Source organism: Psammomys obesus, unplaced genomic scaffold (genome assembly GCF_907164565.1).
Source record: "Psammomys obesus unplaced genomic scaffold, mPsaObe1.curated_primary_1811, whole genome shotgun sequence".
NCBI lineage: Eukaryota > Metazoa > Chordata > Mammalia > Rodentia > Muridae > Psammomys > Psammomys obesus.
Genome location: NW_026596079.1, coordinates 20,090,824 through 20,111,606, shown reverse-complemented (window position 1 = coordinate 20,111,606; position 20,783 = coordinate 20,090,824). Strand labels below are relative to the sequence as shown.

Sequence of the window (20,783 nt, the reverse complement as noted above, 5' to 3'; positions counted from 1 at the left end):
AAGAAAGAAAGAAAGAAAGAAAGAAAGAAAGAAAGAAAGAAAGAAAGAAAGAAAGAAAGAAAGAAACCATAAAAACAATAGCTTGGTGTCAGGAGAGAGCATCATACAACTAAAACAGGAAGTGTGGAGTGTAGAGAGTGCTGACTAGAGCTGTGCCTAAAAAGCCCTGAAAATTGTGTATTAATTTGCTTTGGCTCTAACTCTCTCTCTCTTCTGTGTGTTCTTCGATCTATTTTGGCAAAGGTCCCATGCTACCTGCAGCCTCCATTGTTGAAGAATTGTTTCCAGCAAATACTAGCAATTCACAGGAAACCAGGAAGAGAGAACACACAGCCTTTCAGATTTCTGAGGGCAGTCCTTAGGGAGATGATGAGAGTGCATTAATGAATGTGTGCTCCAGGAGCAGGTGGAGGCACACGGGTGGTGCAGAGTTGGCAGAACGTCAAGGTTGCAGTGGGGTAGAAAGGTCTAGGGATCATTAGCAGTCAGAGCAGTCTCAGTAGCCTAAGTCCACTGTCCCAGGCTAAATCCAGCAGGAGACAAGGGAGGGGACTACAATCAGGATGTAAAGTGAATACATTATAAAAGAAAAAAACATTTAAATAATAATGAAAATAAATAAATGATGCATATTTTTCAAATTGAAAAAAAAATGCTTGCATCCACAGCCAGGAATAGTAATGTTTTCACTACATATGCAAACCTGTGACTAAGCTCAGCTTTCTCCAGCATAGCAATTTTACTGCTAATCATTTTATTAGCTTCCATCTGAGAACTTTGCTGACATGCTACTTGGGACAAATAGGACAGAGGATGTGTAGAAGGCACTATCTCCAGGACAAAACCCAACCCTTAGGCTTCCTTTCACCATACATATTGTTCTGATTTTAATCCTATGGCTGCTTTATCATAATAATTTATCCCCTTGAGTTTTATCAGTTCATCGGCCCAGCGTTGTCATCCCTGATTCATTCTGTAATATATTTGAGGTGTGTAATGTAGTACACAAAATGTACATTTAGATTGGGTAACTACCTATGAAATTCTGAGAGTGTAACACATACTTAGGTAACTCAAGTAAAGTAAAAGCTTATTGCCAATATATTGGAATTCTCTATGTGTCCCTTCCCCAGTGGCTTCCCTATTTGGATAGCTTTGCTATTTTTAATGTAATCTCCAAACTGTTTTTATGTATTTGCTTATCTTTTAATATTATACTACATAAATATTTTGAAAATTAAATATATCATTGTTAAAAATGTTTCTTTTGCCAGATGTGGTGCTGTATGCCTTTAATCCTAGCAGATTAAAGGCAGAGGCTAGGGGCTCTCTCAGCCTGGTCTACGTTTTATTTTTCTTACTAATTTTAGTAGATATTTATCTATCCATTTTGTTTTCCTATTACATTTATTAGACATACCTTCTCCTTTCTTCATGGAATTTATCAAGATCAAAAAGTCACAGTTTTAATCAAGTAAATATTGTATTTTTGCTTTTAAATGATTGTATTTGGAAATTACTTTAGAAATATACACCAAGATGATAAAGATAATTTTCTGTATTTCTTTATAAAAGTTATGTTTGTCTTTTCATTTGGGGATGAAACTTTGAAATTACTTTTAATTGTATGGGGTGAATTTCTTAGTTCGGGTTATTATTGTTATGATGAAACACAGTACCCGAAAGTTAGTTGTGGCGGAAAACGTTTATTTGGCTCAGGCATCTACATCCACAGTTTTTCCGTGAAGCGATTTGGCACCGGGATAGTGGAGTGTGCTGCTGTCACAGACATGGCCGTGTTGCTTTTGGGAGCAAGCCAGTAAGTAGCACCCCTCTAAGTCCTCTGCATTAGTTCTGCCTCGAAGTTATTACCTTGTTTTGTTTCCTGTACTAACTTCCTTCACTGATAGGCTAAGGATGTAGAAGCATAAGTCGAATAAACCTTTTCCTCTCCAGCTTGTTTTTGGTCATGGTAGTTCATCATAGCCACAATAGTTCAAACTAAGACAATGAATTCAATGTCATTTCGGCTATCTGCACTCAGTGTGGTTCATGTGTGACTGCTGAAGACTCTTTCAGTTCTATCTTTTTGTTCATTGTCGTATAGCTTTGAATGCATAGGTATATTGGATTCCTCTGAACATTCTACTCTACTTAGTGTTTTTCTATTTTTAATTTTCCATGCCAACTCCATGTGGTTTTAAATATTATGTTTTATTTGTGTCATAATATGGGTTATTCAGAAAAACATAATGTGTGAAATGCAAGGGAAAAGGACACAAACTTTACTTCAAGACATAGTAGGAGCTGGCTATTTCAAAATCTTCAGGGTATGCTGACAATTTCAAAAATTACAGGATTTGTTCTATGGCTGGAAACAGAGATCTTGAGAGAGTGAATGCTATTGTCTTAAATCTTAAGACACTGAAGTTCAGCAACCCTGTCCTTTAGTTCTCAGCTTTTTGTTGTTATTGTTGTTTTTCTTGAAACCTTCAACAGATTACATTATACTCACGGGTGTGGAGCACAGTCTACTTTATTCAAAGTATTCAAACATGTATAAGCATTAATCATATTTTAAAAAATACCATCGAAGACACCTGAACTGTCATGTAGGTACTGCAGTCAAGCTAAATTAGCCATCATAATAGAGGGCAAGAACATTTTCCTTACATTTTTATTCCAGCTTAAGAATCTTAGCTGCTCTTCACTTTTTACATTTTTACAAACAAGTTACAGTCAGCTTGTTAGTTAGAGAAAACATGTGCAAATAATTCTGATAGATCATGGATCGATAGATCCATTTGGATTTTCTGTATTTGGATGTGAAGTGAGAGTTGCACAGGAGTCAAGGAGTCAAGCATGACTTCAGGGTGGTTAGGCTTATACATAGAAGAAATAGACAACAGAAAGTCTGCCTGAGAAGATCCAGAGTTTTGCTCTCAAAATATTCTCGGCTGGACATGAAAACCTGAGGGTTGCCACAAGTAATGAGGTTAATGCCATTCAGACACTGCCTGAATTAATGCTGAAAGGAAATGGAATTGTAAGATTGATGATGTCTAGAACATTCAATGTTTAAAGATACATAAGATAAGGAAGACTGAATAAAGTAGCATAGAATAATGTTTTTAAAAACAACAACAACAACAAATAAAACCGAAGTGAAGAGTAGCTGCTTGGTTAAGAGGAAAACCAAGGGAGTGGCTCCGGAGAGCTCTGCAAAGAAACTGTTTCAGAGTGAGTGATCACTGTGCCAAAGGTGGCTGAAAACTCGAATAAGCCAAATGCACATCACCACTCAATAGACATAGGACTTTGAGCGTCACACAGGATACTTTAGAGTCAAAGCAGGAACTGTATAATCTATATCAATGAAATCTAGAGGGGTAGAATTAAAGACTACTTTATATTTATCTGTACTTTGTTTTGATATAGTAATTTAATTATGCTGTTTCTTCCTTCTTTTTATTCCCCTCCCCCAGCCCTATCTCCTCTCTTTTAAATTCCTGACCTTTTTATCATTGCTATTTTGTCCATACATATGTTATGCATAAATATCCCCAAACATAACGTGAGTTTATATATGGTAGTTGTATATTTGTTTTTAGGACTGACCATTTGACACTGGACAACCAGCTGTTGTGCTCTGTCCTAAGGAGGACCACCTTTCCTGATTTCACTTTTATTCAGTTTAAATGCTGCTTTTTTTTTTTTTTTTTGACATTTTGTTCTGTAAATTCACAATGAAGGAGTACAGCAGAAAATAAGTGTCCTGGGAGGATTACACCTTTTGTTGATGTTTATTGTTTAGATGAAAAAAAAAAAAAAAACTACAGTATGCTTGTTTCTAGACAGATATAAAAACCAAATAATTTGCAAGAAAAGATTGATAAACCATGTTTTTATAATAGTTTTTCAGTACTCAGTGATTGCTTGTATATCTGTATATTCTCTTAACCGGAAATCCATACAATAATGTTTATCCTTATTTTTTTTTATTCTGTTCAATTACAAATGCTTTGCAGGCAATGAACAGGATGGAACTTTAAGCTAGGTAGTCAGTAACATGGCTTTGTAGTTGATTGATTAGCCTCATAAAGTGTTAATGGCCATAGGATGCTTAATGAATTACTGGCAAGAAGAGACTGTTTATCCGCTGATGCTGGAAAAAAGCCCTGCCTAGGTCTTAAACAAAAAGGGATGGCACTCTGCTGATGTATTTAAGAGACTTGTAGAAAGTGATTAAGAAAAGGGACAGGCATTCTTTCAACCTTTAACCACATAGGATACCTTATTTTGCTGTCCTTCCTGTCCTTAGTGCAAATAATAGGTAAGCCCGCTGTGTGACCCCTAATGATAAGACAGTAATGCTATAAATTACCATCAATAAGCAAACAAGCCATACATGACGCTCCAGTGAGAGATTCACCAGTCCACTTGATCATTAACCATGAAGAGCATCATCCATGCCCCGATTTCCTGTGATGAGTCCATCCCTTTTCTAGACATTTCTTACCCCTTGATTTCCTCAAGCAGCAAGCTTTCTCATAGCTTACAGCTGGCAGGGAGTAGGGAATTGGAACCTCTCTGGATCAGTCTTCAGTGGCAGGAGAGGTGACAACAATAGCAAAGCTCTCTTTGACTAGACTGTGCAGGAAATTCATTCCTGCAGGTTCTGGTGTATCTGTAGACATACTCACATAACCTTAGCACAATGTGAATGGGTACATGGACTGATCAAAGCTCTTTGAGATTCTTTTATTTCTCCCCCACAGCCTTCTGTGAGGAAGCAATCACCCTTCAATAGCCATTTTTGCAACTTGTAAGGGCACAAAGAAACATTAATCAATGAATCTGGAAAATGCCTTTTAAAATTATTATTACTGGTTTTTTTTTTTAATCAGCACATTGCCTTTTAGAATTTGAATTTAAATAGAAAATAAAGACAGGTTGGGGAGATATGTTGAGGGTATAAGTAAGTATGTATGTATATATGTATATGTGTATATGTATGTATATATATATATATATATACATATAGTAGTTATCATAGGTACTGATTTACTCTTTCACTAATGAAAATATGTACTAATTAACTAAGCATGCTAGTTAAAGAGTTTTAATTAATTAAATGTGTACTAATTAACTAAGCATGCTCTGCGCTAAGTCATGCAGATATGTCAGAATGTCTCTAGAACTAATGTTCAGAGGCTATGGAGCTGCAGAGAAAGTGTTTGAACCTTTGATGAGTAAGATACTCAGCAAATTCTGTCGCGACTCCCTTGTTCCGAGTGATCTTTCTTTCTTTGCTTGTTTTCACAAACCATCATTTTTTTTTCAGACATAATAATTCAATTACTTCTTTTTTTAATCCCTATTAAGGCTTGAAGAACCTACTCCAGACACTGATTCATGTGTGTTCCCGGTCTCATCAGGATAACATTTATAAAATGCAATTTGGCTACTGTTCCTCACTGGATGAATTTTTCTCTTCTGTGGAAACTTTGCATTGCTAGACAACGTCAAGAGGGCAGACAGGAGAATTAGATGATTATGTTTGATAAATGAGCAATGTAATGTTCAAGTTCATAAAGTCGGTAATGAGAAGCATGTATTTGATTTAAAGCAGAGACTTCTGGCCATAGCCCTATCTCCCTTTCACATCATTAATGCTTTTTGTGTGCACTGGCTTTCCCTCTTAAAGCTGGAGCTAGATAAGAGATGCCATAGCTACAGGGAGTTATCCAGAAACTCAGGAAAGTCACAGGATATGGAGAGATTTGCTTCTATGGGAACCCTGCAGATGGGCCAGGAAAGAGAAAGGTGAAAGATAACAGGGCTTAGCCATCAAGCTGCGACAGCTCTATGTTTTATCAATGGGTTTCTGAATGAAAGCGACACACTAGCCCACTAAATACAGTTAAAGTGAAAACATCTGGGTAATACACTGGTAAATGTCTGCTAGGATTTTTTTTTTTTTTTTTCTGCTCTGGCTGGTTGGAGAGATTGAAGCGGTGTCATCAAGGATTCTCTCTGTCTGTCTTGGGCTTATCTTGATTAGCTGTTTTATAAGGCCACCTTCTGCTCCTTCCAACCAGAAGCAATGACCACAACAAGTGTTTCTGTCACACTTCAGAAAAAGGTCTGCCTTTCTTCCAGAAGTTGCTTAGACGTCTTCAATTTTAAAATCATTTTCATGGTATAAAATCTCATATGACTAATGCTTCTCTGTGAATAAAAAGATGGTGGAGATAAAAGGACTTTGGGGAGTATGTTGAAACTTTAAAATTAGAGTGTGGTGGAAAATGGCTACTGTAATACAATGAGATCATGTTGAGCAAGAATAGTTCTCTTTAGTTAATATAGACAAGTCTCAGAATAACCCATAACAAGATTTATCATTATTTTTTTAATTTTAATTTTATTTTTATTAATTACAGTATATTTGCTTTGTATCCCATCTGTAACCCCCTCCCACGATTTATTATTTTTACCTGTAGCTACAAAGAAAAATATATAGCTACGGAGAAATAGTCAAGAGATGTGATTGAAATATATCTTTGCTTTTCCTGTCTGTGGAAAGAGCTGAGTATCCATCAATTACAACTGATACTGATGTTGAAGAGCAGAACAAGTGATCTTGATACTCATTCCTTCCCTTGTTACCCTGTTCTATTCCTACATAGATCTTGGCCACCTTGGTTTTTTTTCCCTACTTGTTCTCTTCATTGTCCTTAGTTTTTCAAGTGTTGTTTTCACTGCTCTGATGTGAGTATCTGTCCCCTGGGAAGTACGAGGCTTCTTTATTTTCACAGAGTTCAAAATACTGCAAGCTTAGTTACGACTGGATTATTGACCTGGGTGGTTCAACGTTTAGGAGTCATCTTTAAGGTTTACTTTCTGTTTAGCTATACCATCCTAAATCTTTTGTGAGTTTTGTGGCTGTGGAGATACTAAAAAAGCTATAAATGGGAACTTATTAAATTTACTTGGCAAAAAAAAGACACTGAGGAAAGAAAAAATAAAGTAACTTGAGTGAAACTGAGGTTCTAAATAAGTGGAAGTATGATATTTTGAACACAGGTGGCCTGACGTCACAAGCCAAGTCATAAAACTGTTTCTCACTGAATCCTCAGAGACCGCAGGGGAGGACTAGGCTGCCAAAGCTGCATGGGCAGGTGGCCAGAGAGGCATTTTCAAATGGAGAGGACAGAAGTCTTTAAATTGTATGATGGTCTCTAGAGAAAAAAAGAAAGAGAAAGAGGACTCTGGCAAAGCATGGGAAAAGCCAGCAGGGAGCAGAGGTCTCCAGCATCCATCAAAATCAAATAGAGTAAAGCATCAGATAAGCTGAGAAAGCCAGGCAGGAGAGTCAGCAGGCAGACCTCGAGGGAGAAGGGCGAGTTACCAGTTTCTGGAGCCTGTGTGATAGACTAGCATCTTCGGGAATTCGTGAGCTCTATCTACCTGAGGCAATTAGGCGACTTACGGACAAAAGGTCTCTTTCCAGCCTTAGAGTCTACAGATGTACGTGCACTTTAGCTTGTAAGTCATTTACTTCTTTGTTATATTTAAGATAGCGTGTCTTCCTTCTTTCAACGGAACGCTTCATAAACTGCGCCTGGCACCAAGTCAGTTCACACTGAGTTTTAGCTAGATGCATGCATGGAAGCCACCCCTAAACGCCAGCAGGATAAGGACAGCAAAAAAGCAATCAACAGGATCTCTGTCAATAGTCAGAGGGCATAAAACTGCAAGCTGTATATACTGTCTTCCAGATTCTCAAGAACTGTCTTATATGCTATATACAGGACATAAAACTTTACCTCCTTAAAAATCTCTGGGCCAGAGATTCTATCTCTGAATATGAGATGAAAAGAGGAAAAAAATATTATACCTCAGTTGTTAGAAAGGTTACAAGTAATTTGGAGTGTGTGTGTGTGTGTGTGTGTGTGTGTGTGTGTGTGTGTGTGTTTCATATGTTCAAGTACCCCCAGAAACCAGAAAGATGCCAGGTCCTCTAGATCTTGAATTAGAGGCAATCGTGAGCTATTCAATGAGTGCTGGTGATTGTACTCAGGTTCTCTGGAAAATCAGTAAATGCTCTTAACCACTGACCCATCTATCCAGCTTCAAAAGCATAAGATTTAATCTTTCTCTTCCCATTCAATAATTGAATATATACATATTGATATGAAATGCTTATATTTATTCGATGCAATGATGAGTTTTACTTTATAAGGTGGAGTCATAATTTATTTAAATTTTTCAAGACAGTGTTTCTCGCGGTAGCCCTGGCTGTGGTAGTGTCAACCAGGCTGGCCTTGAACTCAGAGATCTGCCTGCCTCTGCCTCTCAAGTTCCAGAATTAAAGGCATATGCCACCACTACCTGGCTTCCAAATTCACTTTAATTATACTCATAAATCCTTTGAGAAATGCTTTAAATAATAGTAGTCATCAGTATTATCTGCCATGTTGTGAATCTGCTGCGCCGAGTGTAAGGCAGACAATTAACTTGGCTTTCCTATTCCATGTAAGACAGGCACTGCTTGTGAAGGTCAGCTCTCGGGTTGTAAATCACTAGACCATGGTGGCAATTCGGCTTGATTACAACTATGTTTGAATGAAGCTTTTTTTTTTTTTTGAGCAGTAAAAAAACAACTAGCATGTAGACTTTTCTTTCTCATTCTAAATTATTTTTCAATCCTTTATTAATTTTCCCTCTGGGAGAGGTAATTCCAGAGTTTGTCTTTTCTTTTCCTCTGCCTGTGTCTCTCTGTCTCTTTGTCTCTCTCTCTTTCTCTCTCTGTCTCTTTGCATCTTTCTCTCTCTCTCTGTCTCTCTCTCACTCTCCCTCTTCTCCCTCTCTTTTTTTCAGAAAAGAAGGATTAACTCTTCAATAAGGGGCCTGAGTCATTCTAGGCAGCCAGCCAATAAAATATAGACTAAACAACACAGAGGTTATTAATTTTACTTCACTATACATGCACATGGCCAGTGAGACATAGAGCCTGCCTTCCCCAACTGACATTGGGCAACTGTCTCGATTCCAGCATTACTAACAGTTTTCTGAGGGAGTTGGAAAGAGATAAGAGAACAGACCTTGGGGGACAGTTTAAAAATAGCTCAACAGTGACCGACCGCAGAGCCAAAGTTACACCTACACCAGTGTATTACCGAGAATCACGCATCTTCGGGGCAGAATTTGGAAGCAAAATTGCAAGTCTAAACCTGAAAGAAAGACACAGGTGGTTCCAGAGAACCTAGCAATAGAAAAGGCTTGATGTTAAGAGTATTCCCGACGACACCAAGGACATGGAATGTGATTTCGTAGTAGAGTGTATGCTTAACATGTACACAGTATAAATTTCATCCTCAACATCAAATAACAGTAGCAACCACCATCATCAGTTTGGCAGTGAACTATAATACATATCCTGAAAAAAGTATCAAATTATAAGTTTGTGACTAAATGCTTACAACAAGAATGTATTCACAAAATCACCTCTAAGAGCAAGAAACATAATATGCTCTACGTTCCTGAAAACACATCCATATCCCTGTTTAATCAATACTTCTCTCAGGGTAAGTCACACAGTAGCCTTTAATGTTATTTGGTTAGAGTCATTATTTGTTGACAGCCTATGAAGGGACTACACAGTGAATATCCTTTCTGAATCACAGTTTTTATTTTATTTTATTATTATTTTTTTTAGCTTTTAGGAACTTATTTTCTTTCCACCTCTTTTCTCCTTTGCTCCGGGGAAAGGGGTCTGTGAAGGGGCTCAGGGCTACTCAGTGGTGGCTCCAACCCACTCGGTGGCCTGTGCTGAGGGAGCTGCTGACCAGTCCTCACTGGCTGGCTGGGCACTCCAGTCTTCAGTAGAGAACTATTGGATGAGTACGGAGGGCACCTGCACACCCTCAGAACAGTCTGCCACCTCGGGCTGAGCGGCAGTGAACTCAGGAGCTGGCATAGTCATTCGCTCTGTAATTCCTCCTTGGTCACGGCCTTCTCAGCAGCAGCCTGCTCCTCATTCTCAATCTCTTCTGGGTCTCTGTAGAAGTAAAGATCAGGCATAACTTCCCATGGGTGCTCATGGGAGATATTGCCACACATGCGGAGTACCTCCTGGACCAGCATCCACGACATCAGACCCACCGAGTGAGCTCCCTGTTGTTGCACGGGATGGCAATGCCCATAGAGAGCAGAGGAGTATCTGCATTGCACAGAGCGATGGTGGGCAGGCTGACGTAAGAGGCCACCGTGAGGGGCTGGTGGTCATCCCCGGGACCAGTCACCACTAGAAGCCGTGGCTTCCTAAAGGCTGCTTGGATCTGGTTAGTGAAGGTTCCAGGTCTGAAGCGGCCCACAAGTTGAGTGGCTTTAGTGGCAGCAGCAAACTGCAGCACAGCTCACTGGCCAGTGTTCCTGGAGGAGATGACGCTGACATCAGCAGGGTCCTCAATGGCAACAATAGCCTGAGCTGCAAACAGCAGCTTCTCCCAGGTCCTCTTCAGATTTATGATGCAGATACCATCACTCTTCCTTTTGTAGAAGTATTGTGTCATCTGAAAGTAAATGTTAGGGCCACCTAAGTGGGTTCCCAAGGCAAGGAATTTGAGGACATCCTCCTCCTTCATCTGCAGGGCATCAAGGGCTCCAGACTTTGTGTAAGTTTCCCCTTTAAGTTTCTAAGTTACGCCGGGAATCAAGAGCAACGCCTTATAGACCCATCCCCAGGCAACAAGGAAAAAACAGTTTTTATTTCTATACTTTATTTGTTCCTTCAGTTTTAGTTCATTCACACTCACAGCACCATAGTATTCCTTATGTGTACATAGATATTATTTATAGATTGAAGATTATAGATAATAGTCTAGCAATAAAAGTCTATAAATTAAAGTCCAGCATTGAAGATTTTTGGATGCTAAATATCACATTGTTTATGTCTTGCTGATTTTGATTTAATAACATTAGAGGTTTGTTTAAAACCTCAACCTCTAATGAATGTCTGTGAGGAGGATTGATTGCCAGTGTTTGATTTTTGTTTTGTTTTGGCACACACATTAGTCAGCCTTTACTTTCTTCTCACTCTGGGAAAATTTGCATTAAGTGATATTATTTCTTTCTTACACTCAATTTTTAGAAAGATTAACTAGTACAGGCCTCCAACCCTCTTCTTCTGCCTTTGATCCACACCCCAAAGTTTTATATCCAGTCAAAAATTATATAAATTATATCTTTCTGATAGCAACAGTAACTATACACATCAATTGTGTAAACTTTTGTCCATCATACTCTTCTGCATTAGTATATATGTAAATATATATATATATATATATATATATATATATATATGTATTTCTATGGGTGGGCTTATATATACATACAGCATATGTTCATATCCATATCTACGTATATAATTGACTGTGAAAGTAATATGATATTTGTCAACCAGGAATAATTTGTAATTTTAGAGACACTTGTGGTTGACATAATTGCAGGGTGCGATTGCTCCACTCCTGCAAGTGAAAAACCCTAAACTGCACAAGAGAGTTCTACTGCATGTTTGTCTAGCTGTATTGATCACAAAGAGGAGAGTATGACAATATTTTTCTGTAGCTAGATCCTGTCTGTGTGTCCACTGCATTTTGAGATCTTATTGCTATATGCAATGATAACTCTGCAAAAAGTTAAATCCTTAATCATTACATTTCTTTCTTTATCAAGTAATGTTTCTTGCTTTCAGTCTGCTTTGGATGACATTCTCAAAGTTAAACCAGCTTTAACTTTTTAGTGTCTGTCTAATACTTCCTTATAATTGTATTTTCAACTATGTTTTTTTTTTAACATGAGGTTGTTTTTTATTGTTGTTGTTGTTGTTGTTGTTGTTTTTTACTGTATACATGTTTGAACAGGGGACTCAAACTTCCTGCGGATACAGGAGAGGAATGCAGCCTCAACTATGTTTTTAAACATGAAATTAAAAAGTGATTTTTAGGAGAGGCCTAAATGGCCTGGAAAGATGGCTTAGCGATTAAGACCATTTGATGTTCTTGTAGAAGACTGAGATTGACTTCGCAGCCCCCACACCATGGCTAACAATCACTCTTAACTCCAGGGGTTCCTGCACACACTTTTTTCCAGGAAGAGCAGCAGGCAGTCATCGGGTGCACATACGCATATGCAGACAAAAATTTATGCACATTCACATTCAATAAGAATGAATACATCTTTAAAAAATAACCGGGAATGAGCATATTAAAACTTGACATTAGGTCTTTGGCATCTGTTTCCCTCAGTTCCTGCATGAAGTCTCTCTGAGGACGATTGGATTAGATACCAATCTATGAGTACAGCAGAATATCATTAGACATCATTTCATTGACTTTTGATCATGTTTGGTCATATTCTACGTCTCTGGGCCTCCCAGGCTCTGGTTTCTGGTCCTCCAGATAGTGTCAGTGGCGGACTCCCTCTTATGACATGGGCCTCAAGCTGACTAGTCACTGGTTAGGCACTCCCATAATCTCTGTGCTGCCTTTACCCAGCACAGCATGATGTCAGGACAAAGTGTAGGTGGAAGTTTTTGTGGCTGGATTGATGTCCCAAGCCCTCCACCAGAAGCCAAACATTAGAGTGTTTGGAGAATCCTGTTGAAGAGGAAGAGGAAGAGTTTTAGGATCCAGAGGGGTCAAAGATAGCACACACACACCACAGAAACAACAAACATGGACTCATAAGGGCTCACTGAGACTGAACTGACAGAGTGCCTGCATGCCTCTAACCTAGGCCTCTGTATATGTAATAGTTGGGTACCTTGGTCTTCTATGGGAATCTTTTTTTTTTTTAATCTTAAAATCTAGGTTTATTTTTTTTATTTTTTTTTATTTTTCTTATTAGTTACATTTTGTTAACTCTGTATCCCAGCTGTATCCTGCTCCCTCATTCCTTCCCAATCCCACCCTCTCTCCCTCATCTCCTCCCTGCCCCTTTCCAAGTCCACTGATAGAGGAGGACCTCCTCCCCTTTCATCTGACCCTGTTTTATCAGGTATCTTCAGGAATGGCTGCAAAAATCCTCCTCTGTGGCCTAACAGGACTGCTGCTCCCTTGGGGGGTGGGGAGGTCAAAGAGCCAGCCATTGAGTCCTACAGAGTGAGCAGAGGCTATTTCTGATGATTTTTGCCTGCCTTTAGGACCCTTTTCTTCTATTGGGTTGCCTCATCCAACCTTAATCTGAGGTAATGTGCCTAATCTTGTTGCAAATTGATACAACTTAATATCTTATGTTTGGTTGATATTCATGGGAGGCCTACTACTTTTTTGAAAGAAAGCAGGAAGAGTGGATGGGAAGAGAGATGTTGTCAGGGAGTTGGAGGAGGTGAGAAGGCAGAGAAAGAAAGGGGAAATTGTGATAGTGATGTAATAAATTAATAAAACAAATTAAGAAAACTTGACTTTATTCGTAGTCTTGTTACATGTAGATTTCACTGGTTTATATTTAATGTAGTGATTAATAAAAGTTTTTATCTTTTGCTGTAATTCTATTTATTTTCCTCTTGTTTCCTTTAAATTGGCAAACTATTGTCTTATTGTTTTCTCTTCTGTTTATTTGATATTTTAAACTTTGAACATACTTAGATATATATAAAAATATAAACATAGTATAGAATATTCTTAATAACTTAATCTATTTTAGTATTATTTTTACTTTACATTGGAGTGGTACTTTGCTATGAATTAATAGTTATTGTTTATTAAAGTTCAAATAGACTTAAGTTTCTTTTATTCCTAGCTACTTTTCTGTTCCAAGAATCCTACCATGAGGGGGAAGCAGCATTACCAGGCCACAGAAGAAGACAATGCAGCCACTCCTGATGAGACCTAATTGACTAGGATCAGAAGGAAGGAAAATAAGTCCTCCCTTATCAGTGGACTTGGGGAGGGGCATGCATGCAAAAGGTGGAGGAAGGGAGGGATTGGGACGGGAGGAGGGCGAGAACCACAGGGGGGATACAAAGTGAATAAAGTGTAATAAATAAAGAAAAATAAATAATAATAATAATAATAATAATAATAATAATAATAATAATAATAATAAAAAAAAAGAATCCTACCCTGATTATCATATGGCATTTAGTAGTTGTAACTACTCAGACTAGGCTAAGCTAAAACAGCCTTTCAATCTCTGAGTGTTTGAGATGACTTTAACAGTTTTGAAGACTATTGGGATTTTATACAGTGAGCCTCAATTATGATTTATGTAATGCTTTCTTCATGATCAGATTAGATCTAGTTGCCTATTTCAGAAAAAAAACAGGAAGTTCATTTTTATGTCACATTGAGAGTACATGCAATAAAGATTACTTTATCATCAACAATGAAAACCTTGACTCAGCTGGAGAGGTGGGGCACTTCTCTCTGTTGGAAAGTTGCTGCCCCTTTCTGTTTCCATTTCTAAGAAGTCCCTATGTGCTCCACAGCATAAAGAACAGGGATTTGTTCCTCACAGTTTTCTTTTAATGTAATTTTTTCATTATTTGAGAGTTTCATACATCATACAAACAAATATACATTAATACATACATACATACATATATACTATGTATTTTGGGGAAGTCTATGGGCATACTATCTTGAATACAGCTGAACTCAATTCTACACTTTTGAAGGTAACTTAGAGTTATTGTTCACAAAAGAGTTTGCTCCTCTCCTGTACTATTCTTGATAGTTTATTTGCTGATTGCAGACTATTGAATGTTTGTAATGCTTTGAATTATAATTCATTTAAAATTTATTAATTTTATAACTCAAATTGTTTCAATTATGGAAAATATGTCTTGTTTTTCATAAATACAATTATTCTTTAAAGATTCTCTAGTGATTATAATTTGACAACTAGAAAACTGATTTGATTTTATGTAAGTATTTTCTTATGATGCTATGGACTGAATCAATTGTGCTGCTACTGAACTGTGCCCATAGCCTTTTAAATAACTGTATTTAACTATTGTTATTATTTTTCTGCAATGAATTAAACTCATATCATGGATGCATCCCTCAACTGAACTATTTCAGAGCCAGATGTAAGGTTTTTTTCCCCATAGATACAATTTTAAGTTTACAGTAAAATAATAAAGTTATAGAAGTTGATATTTATCAACAAAAACAAAATCACTTTATGGCTCTAAAAAAGATCTCATTATAATGTATCACAAAATTCTTCATTTACGGCTTTCTCTGTACTGGTAGCAGTTTAAATCCCTTATATTTAATAGTAATTCATTGTGAATTCAATTTCTTTGTGTAATTTTAAGTAAGAAGCTTATTGTTTATCAGATTAATATTTATTTTTATGTATTTTAAAGATTTATTTTTATCTGTGTTTGCGTGTATGAGTTTGTGTGTGTGTATATATATGTGCAAAGGCCAGAAGAAGTGGTTGTCAGCAAGCTGATGTGGATGCTAAGAGCTGAACTCAAGTCCTCTGGAAAAGCAGGGAATGTCTCCGACCCTGATGTTTATTTATATATACAATACACATATATGTTAATATTTTCTACTCTTTTCTCTTTTCATCATAAAACTTGCAACAAATGTTTCCTTATTTATATGATATTAGGTGGACATTTACTTTCTTTCTGTACAATAAAAATGCCAATCCACTGTCAGTGTTAGCTGTCAGATTTGTGTGAGTGTGTATGTTTACTTCAAAGGAGAATTTTGTCCTTTTTCTTGCTCATTTGACTCCATTTTGCTTTGCAGCTGTTTCACTATCATGTGTCTAGATGTTTCTGTTTACATGCTTATATGAATTTTCTGAATTTATTTCTTTCATGGATTTTAGAAAAATGTTTTATAAATATGGCGTCCTCCTTCTTCTTCCTTTCTTCTTCCTCCTCCTGTTCTTTGGCTTGCTCCTCTTCTCTTAGAGATGAGGTCTAGTCATGCTCTCCAGGCTGGTCTCAGACTAGTGGCCTTAAGGCATCCATCCTTCAACCTCAACCCCCCAGGCAGCTGGGACGGCACAAATACATTCCACCACACCGAGCTCACCTTATCCTTCTCTGTTCTTTCAGGTAATCTTTGTTACTATACATTTACCATTGGCCTGTGATTCATTTTATTTGCTTCATTCTTTCCTTCCCATTCTTCTTTTTTCTCTTTAAAGTTTTCTTTCTTTTCTTTTCTTTTTTTTTTTTGTTTTGAGGGTGATTTGAGTAGTGTGTGGGAATTTTGTTTTATTCTTGAGACAAAGTCTTTTTTCTCATTTTTATTTCGTTATTTTAAATTTTTTCGTCACTATTTATTCATTATATATCCCTCAACCCCCCCCCCAGTCCCACCTTCCCTCCCTCTTCCCCTAGTCCACTGAAAGAGGGAGTTCTCCACTATTGCCATCTGCCTATAGCTTGTTAAGTCTGATCAGGACTGCTTGGATCCTCTTCCTCCATGGCCTGGCAAGGCTGCATCATCAGGGGTGACTGATCAGAGAACAGTCAACTGAATTCATGATAGAGGCAGCCCCTGATCCTCTCACTCAGAGATCCACATGGACACTGAGCTGCCAGTTGACCACATCTGAGCAGGGGGTCTAGGTCCTCTTCATGTTTGGTCCTCCCTTGGTACATCAGCCTCTGCAGGACCCCCTGGGCTCCGATCTTTTAGTTTTGTTGATCTCCTTGTGGGGCTCCTGTCCTCTCCATGTCCCTCTAATCCCACCCCTCTGCTCCTCCATAAGACTCTCTGTGCTCTGCCACAAGTTTGGCCCTGAATCTCAGCATTGAGATAGAGTCTTATGTACTGTAGTAAAGCGTCAAAATCACTTTGTACAACCAGTGAGGATCTTAACATCTGACCCTCCTGCCTCCTTCTCTCAAGTACTACAATTACAGATGCGTGACAAGACAAATAGGTTATGTGTTGTTAGAGTTGCTAGAGACTGAACCAAGGGCTTTGTGAATGCTAGGCAAACATTTACCAACTGAGCTTCATCTTCAGCCAAGTGATAGATGCATTGTCTATTTACCTGTTCTAGAAGATTGCTGATTGCAGTTTCAACTGGGTACACTTTCTGATAAGCCTATTTATAGAGTTGTGGATTTTTTGTTTGTTTGTTTTTGTTTTGTTTTGTTTTGTTTTTATGCCAATGCTCCACAGTCAAGAATGACCTGGAACTCACTATGTAGACCATGCTGTTCTGGAACTCTTGGTATTACTCCTGACTGAGCATACCTCATTCTGTAGTTACAGGCCTGTTCCACAGCTCAGCTGGCAGTCTTAATTTCTAGGGTGTTAATTTGATGCTTAAAATGATAAATATCTATAAATATAGCTGTTATCTATAGCAACTATAGGTGTTTTAGGTAAATTTTCTTTTTAAAAACTAGTTTTTGAACAGGTGTTACATTAATACAACATTAATTTAAAGGCACAAAAATGTATACAGTAGAAAGCATCGTTTTCTTCTCAAGTTCCTAGCTATTCATGTCCTGATTAGTAACTACCATGTTTTTGCTGGACAAGATTTTCTACATGATTATGTTATTTGATAATCTTTCCAGGTTCCATGGACTTATTTGTAGCACTTATTTAAGAAGCTTTTTGTACATTCTGTAGGGTATGATTATCTATGGATATACTTATATTTCATTTCTCCATTTTAGGTTACAATTGTGTAACAGTCTTTTAAATGTACGCATGAATGAATAAAAATTATAACAGCGGCAGGAGTTATTTTATTTTACTAGTAAAGACAGTCTTTTCTCTTTTAGATAGACAAAATATGTACACTTGTGGGATGGAGGAGTGTCTACTTAACAGGCTGAACCCAGTTGCAGTTTGGAGATGAGAAATCTCCTTAAAACATAAATAAAACCCTTTAGGGTTGTTTTCTAGCTGGAAGGCCAAACTATTTTTTTTTTCCTTTAATCCAGAGAAGTTACAGAAATTTCAACCATGTTTAAGGGACAGTTGGCTTAGTCTTCCAGTCACAGACCACGAAACTTCCCAAACAATAGCACCTTAGGACCATGGTTCTCAACATGTGGGCTGTGATGCCTCTGGGGATTTGCATATCAGAGTTACATTGCGATTTGTAACAGTAGCAAAGTTACAGTTAGAAAGGAGCAACGAAAATACTTTTATGGTTGGGGGTCACAACAATATGAGGAAGTACGTCAAAGCATCGCAGTGTTAGAAAGATTGAGAGCCTTAGGAGGATGAAAAGTACAATGTTTGGTGTTCGCTAATTCTCACACGCATGGACTCTTCTTCTATGTAATGTCATATAGCTTTCCTGGTTTCTGTGTGGGCCAAGGTTGTGCTTTTACCCTAAACTACATCAGCTCCTCTTTGTAGGTTCTCACTCTGAATGCTTTGCAAATCCCTATTTCAGCATGAATTCATCATGTATTTTTGGTGTTTGTGAACATATATTGTTCCTCCATGAATTAATCATGCTATTCAGAAGTTGAAGATGAAGGTGTATTTTAAAACTCCCCTGTTTACTTTGTGTGACCAATTATAGAAAGAAGTTTAAATTTCTCTTAGTTGTAGGTAGTTCATAGCCTAATATGGACAAGTGAGTCTAAAGAAACAAGTACCTGAAGAGGTTATAACTGTAAATAGAAATTTATATTTAGCTTTTCTCCTCCCCTTAGCACTCAGAGTTGAACCGAGGGACAGATACTAAGCTAAATCCTTAGCCTTTGTAAATCAAATGTGTTCAGTGATTTGCATGGACAGTTTTTCTTTTCTTTTCCATTACATCTCTTTAAATCTTGGGTGTGGGACAGAGTGCACATGCCATGCTACACGTGTGAAAGCCAGAGAACACTCCTTGGCATTGATTTTCCCCTTCCGCCACGGGGTTTCTGAGGCTTGAACTCAGTGGCCAGGCTCAGAGACAAGTGCCTTTACCTACAAGACATCTCATACCCCGCCCTCCTCTTGAAGTAGTTTTAAATTTTGACTCTGAATACCAGACTGAACAAGAATTTGCCACCTACCTACCTAAGTACCTGGAATTAGTATTCCTCCACACATAAATACCTATGATGGTTAGGCTAGCCTACCAAGCCTGGCCATAGCACCCTTATTTATTTATTTAGTCATTATTATTCTAATTAAGATATATTATTTTCTTTATTCTATTTAGATTTTATGTGAATTAAATAGACTTAAATATTTATGTTATTTATTATTATAATAAAATATGTATTCTATTACATACTAAAATAGGTTATATATGTTGCTTTATACTGTGGTCAGGTTAGCTTGGAACTCAAAAATATACTCCTATGATAGTATCCTCCTGGTAGCTGGAATTACAGGGTGGGACATCATGCCCAATAAGCTGTTTACATGAATATGTATGACTTAGATTCCTCATCTATGAGGTTTCCCTTAGACAGGAATCAATGAAAAAAAAAACACAGAATGAACAGACAGAATGCCTAACCAGCATCCCAGCTTGGCCTCTTAAACCTGAGTGACCCTTTGCAAGTTACCTGAGCTCTTTATTCTCAGTGTCCTCATCTGTCATATGGGGATAATATTAGTACAGATTTTATATGGTTGTTGAATTATTAAACACATTGCTGTTTGCACAGACGGAGCTTAGCAAACTGAGGTGCTATCTATGCACACATTTAGTAAACAGGTAACTTAAAAATAAAAATAATTTGGCCCCAGAAAAGCTGTCTTTCTTTCCTTTCCAAACACTCACAAATATAACTTTAAAAGATTTCCTTGTAATGAAATACAGTAAATAATTTAGATTAGATAATGCTCTTTGGCAGTGAACAGTTTTTCTTTTTTTTTAATTTCTATTTATATATTTATTTATTATTTTTTATTGTTTTTATTACAGCTTATTCACTTTATAATCCAGCTGTAGCAAAGAACCTTTTCGATTGTCTTTTTACAATGTTAAGAAATTCTTTCCAGTCTAGAAATACATCTGAATACAGAGATACATGTTTATTTAGGAAAGAGTGGGAACATATGTAAATATAGTTAATACATCTTATATATTAAATAAATACATAAATTATATAAATATTAAATATTTATGCATTTAAATATATAAAATATATAATTTATTACAAACATCTATGTAAGCAGATTCCCAAGAATCTGACCCTATCCCCACTGGTTGTTGTTCACAGGGACAACATGACTCTCTGATAAGCTGCTTAGTGAACACTCAGTGGTCTGAGTACCTTGCAGGAAAAGTAGCCTGTGACCTCAGGCTTTTTCCCCTCTTGTTCACTGGCAGGTCAGAATTAGGGGTACAAAGGAGAAATAGTGCTTTGATCTAATTCTGATCCATCTTACTTTTTAAAAAACAGAATCATGTTTATGTTAGAATACTTGGCAACAGAGAAGTGGGTCTTTTTTTTTTTAATGCTTTTAGGCCAAATTTGTGCGGGGTGGAGTCCTACTCTTGGCTTAGAAGCCACATTCGTGACCAGCCCCTTGCAGGGAGGACAAATGGCTAATTGTGCTCCAACCAGTTGCTGAACTATTAACAGAACACTGAAGTGGAGCCCCAGTCAGAGGAGGTTTTAGGAACAACCTTTGAAGTAGGCAGATGGAAGGTTCTCCGTTACAGGAGAACCACTCTACCAGGGTAAATATTTTATCCTGACTTTTGCATTAAAGGTACTATGGCACTATGGTGACTGCTGAATTTGGCAGCAGCTAAAATGGTCTTGCATAAGAAGAACAAAACATTTTGAAAAAAATCTTAGGAATTTCATTGGCTGT

The 20,783-nt window shown here is 37.5% G+C and overlaps 1 pseudogene; it reads right to left on the bottom strand.

Annotated features, from left to right (window-relative positions):
• Nucleotides 1-9,796: 9,796 nt before the first annotated feature.
• Nucleotides 9,797-20,783, bottom strand: part of LOC129690833 (40S ribosomal protein SA-like) — a 29,423-nt pseudogene continuing 18,436 nt past the window's right edge.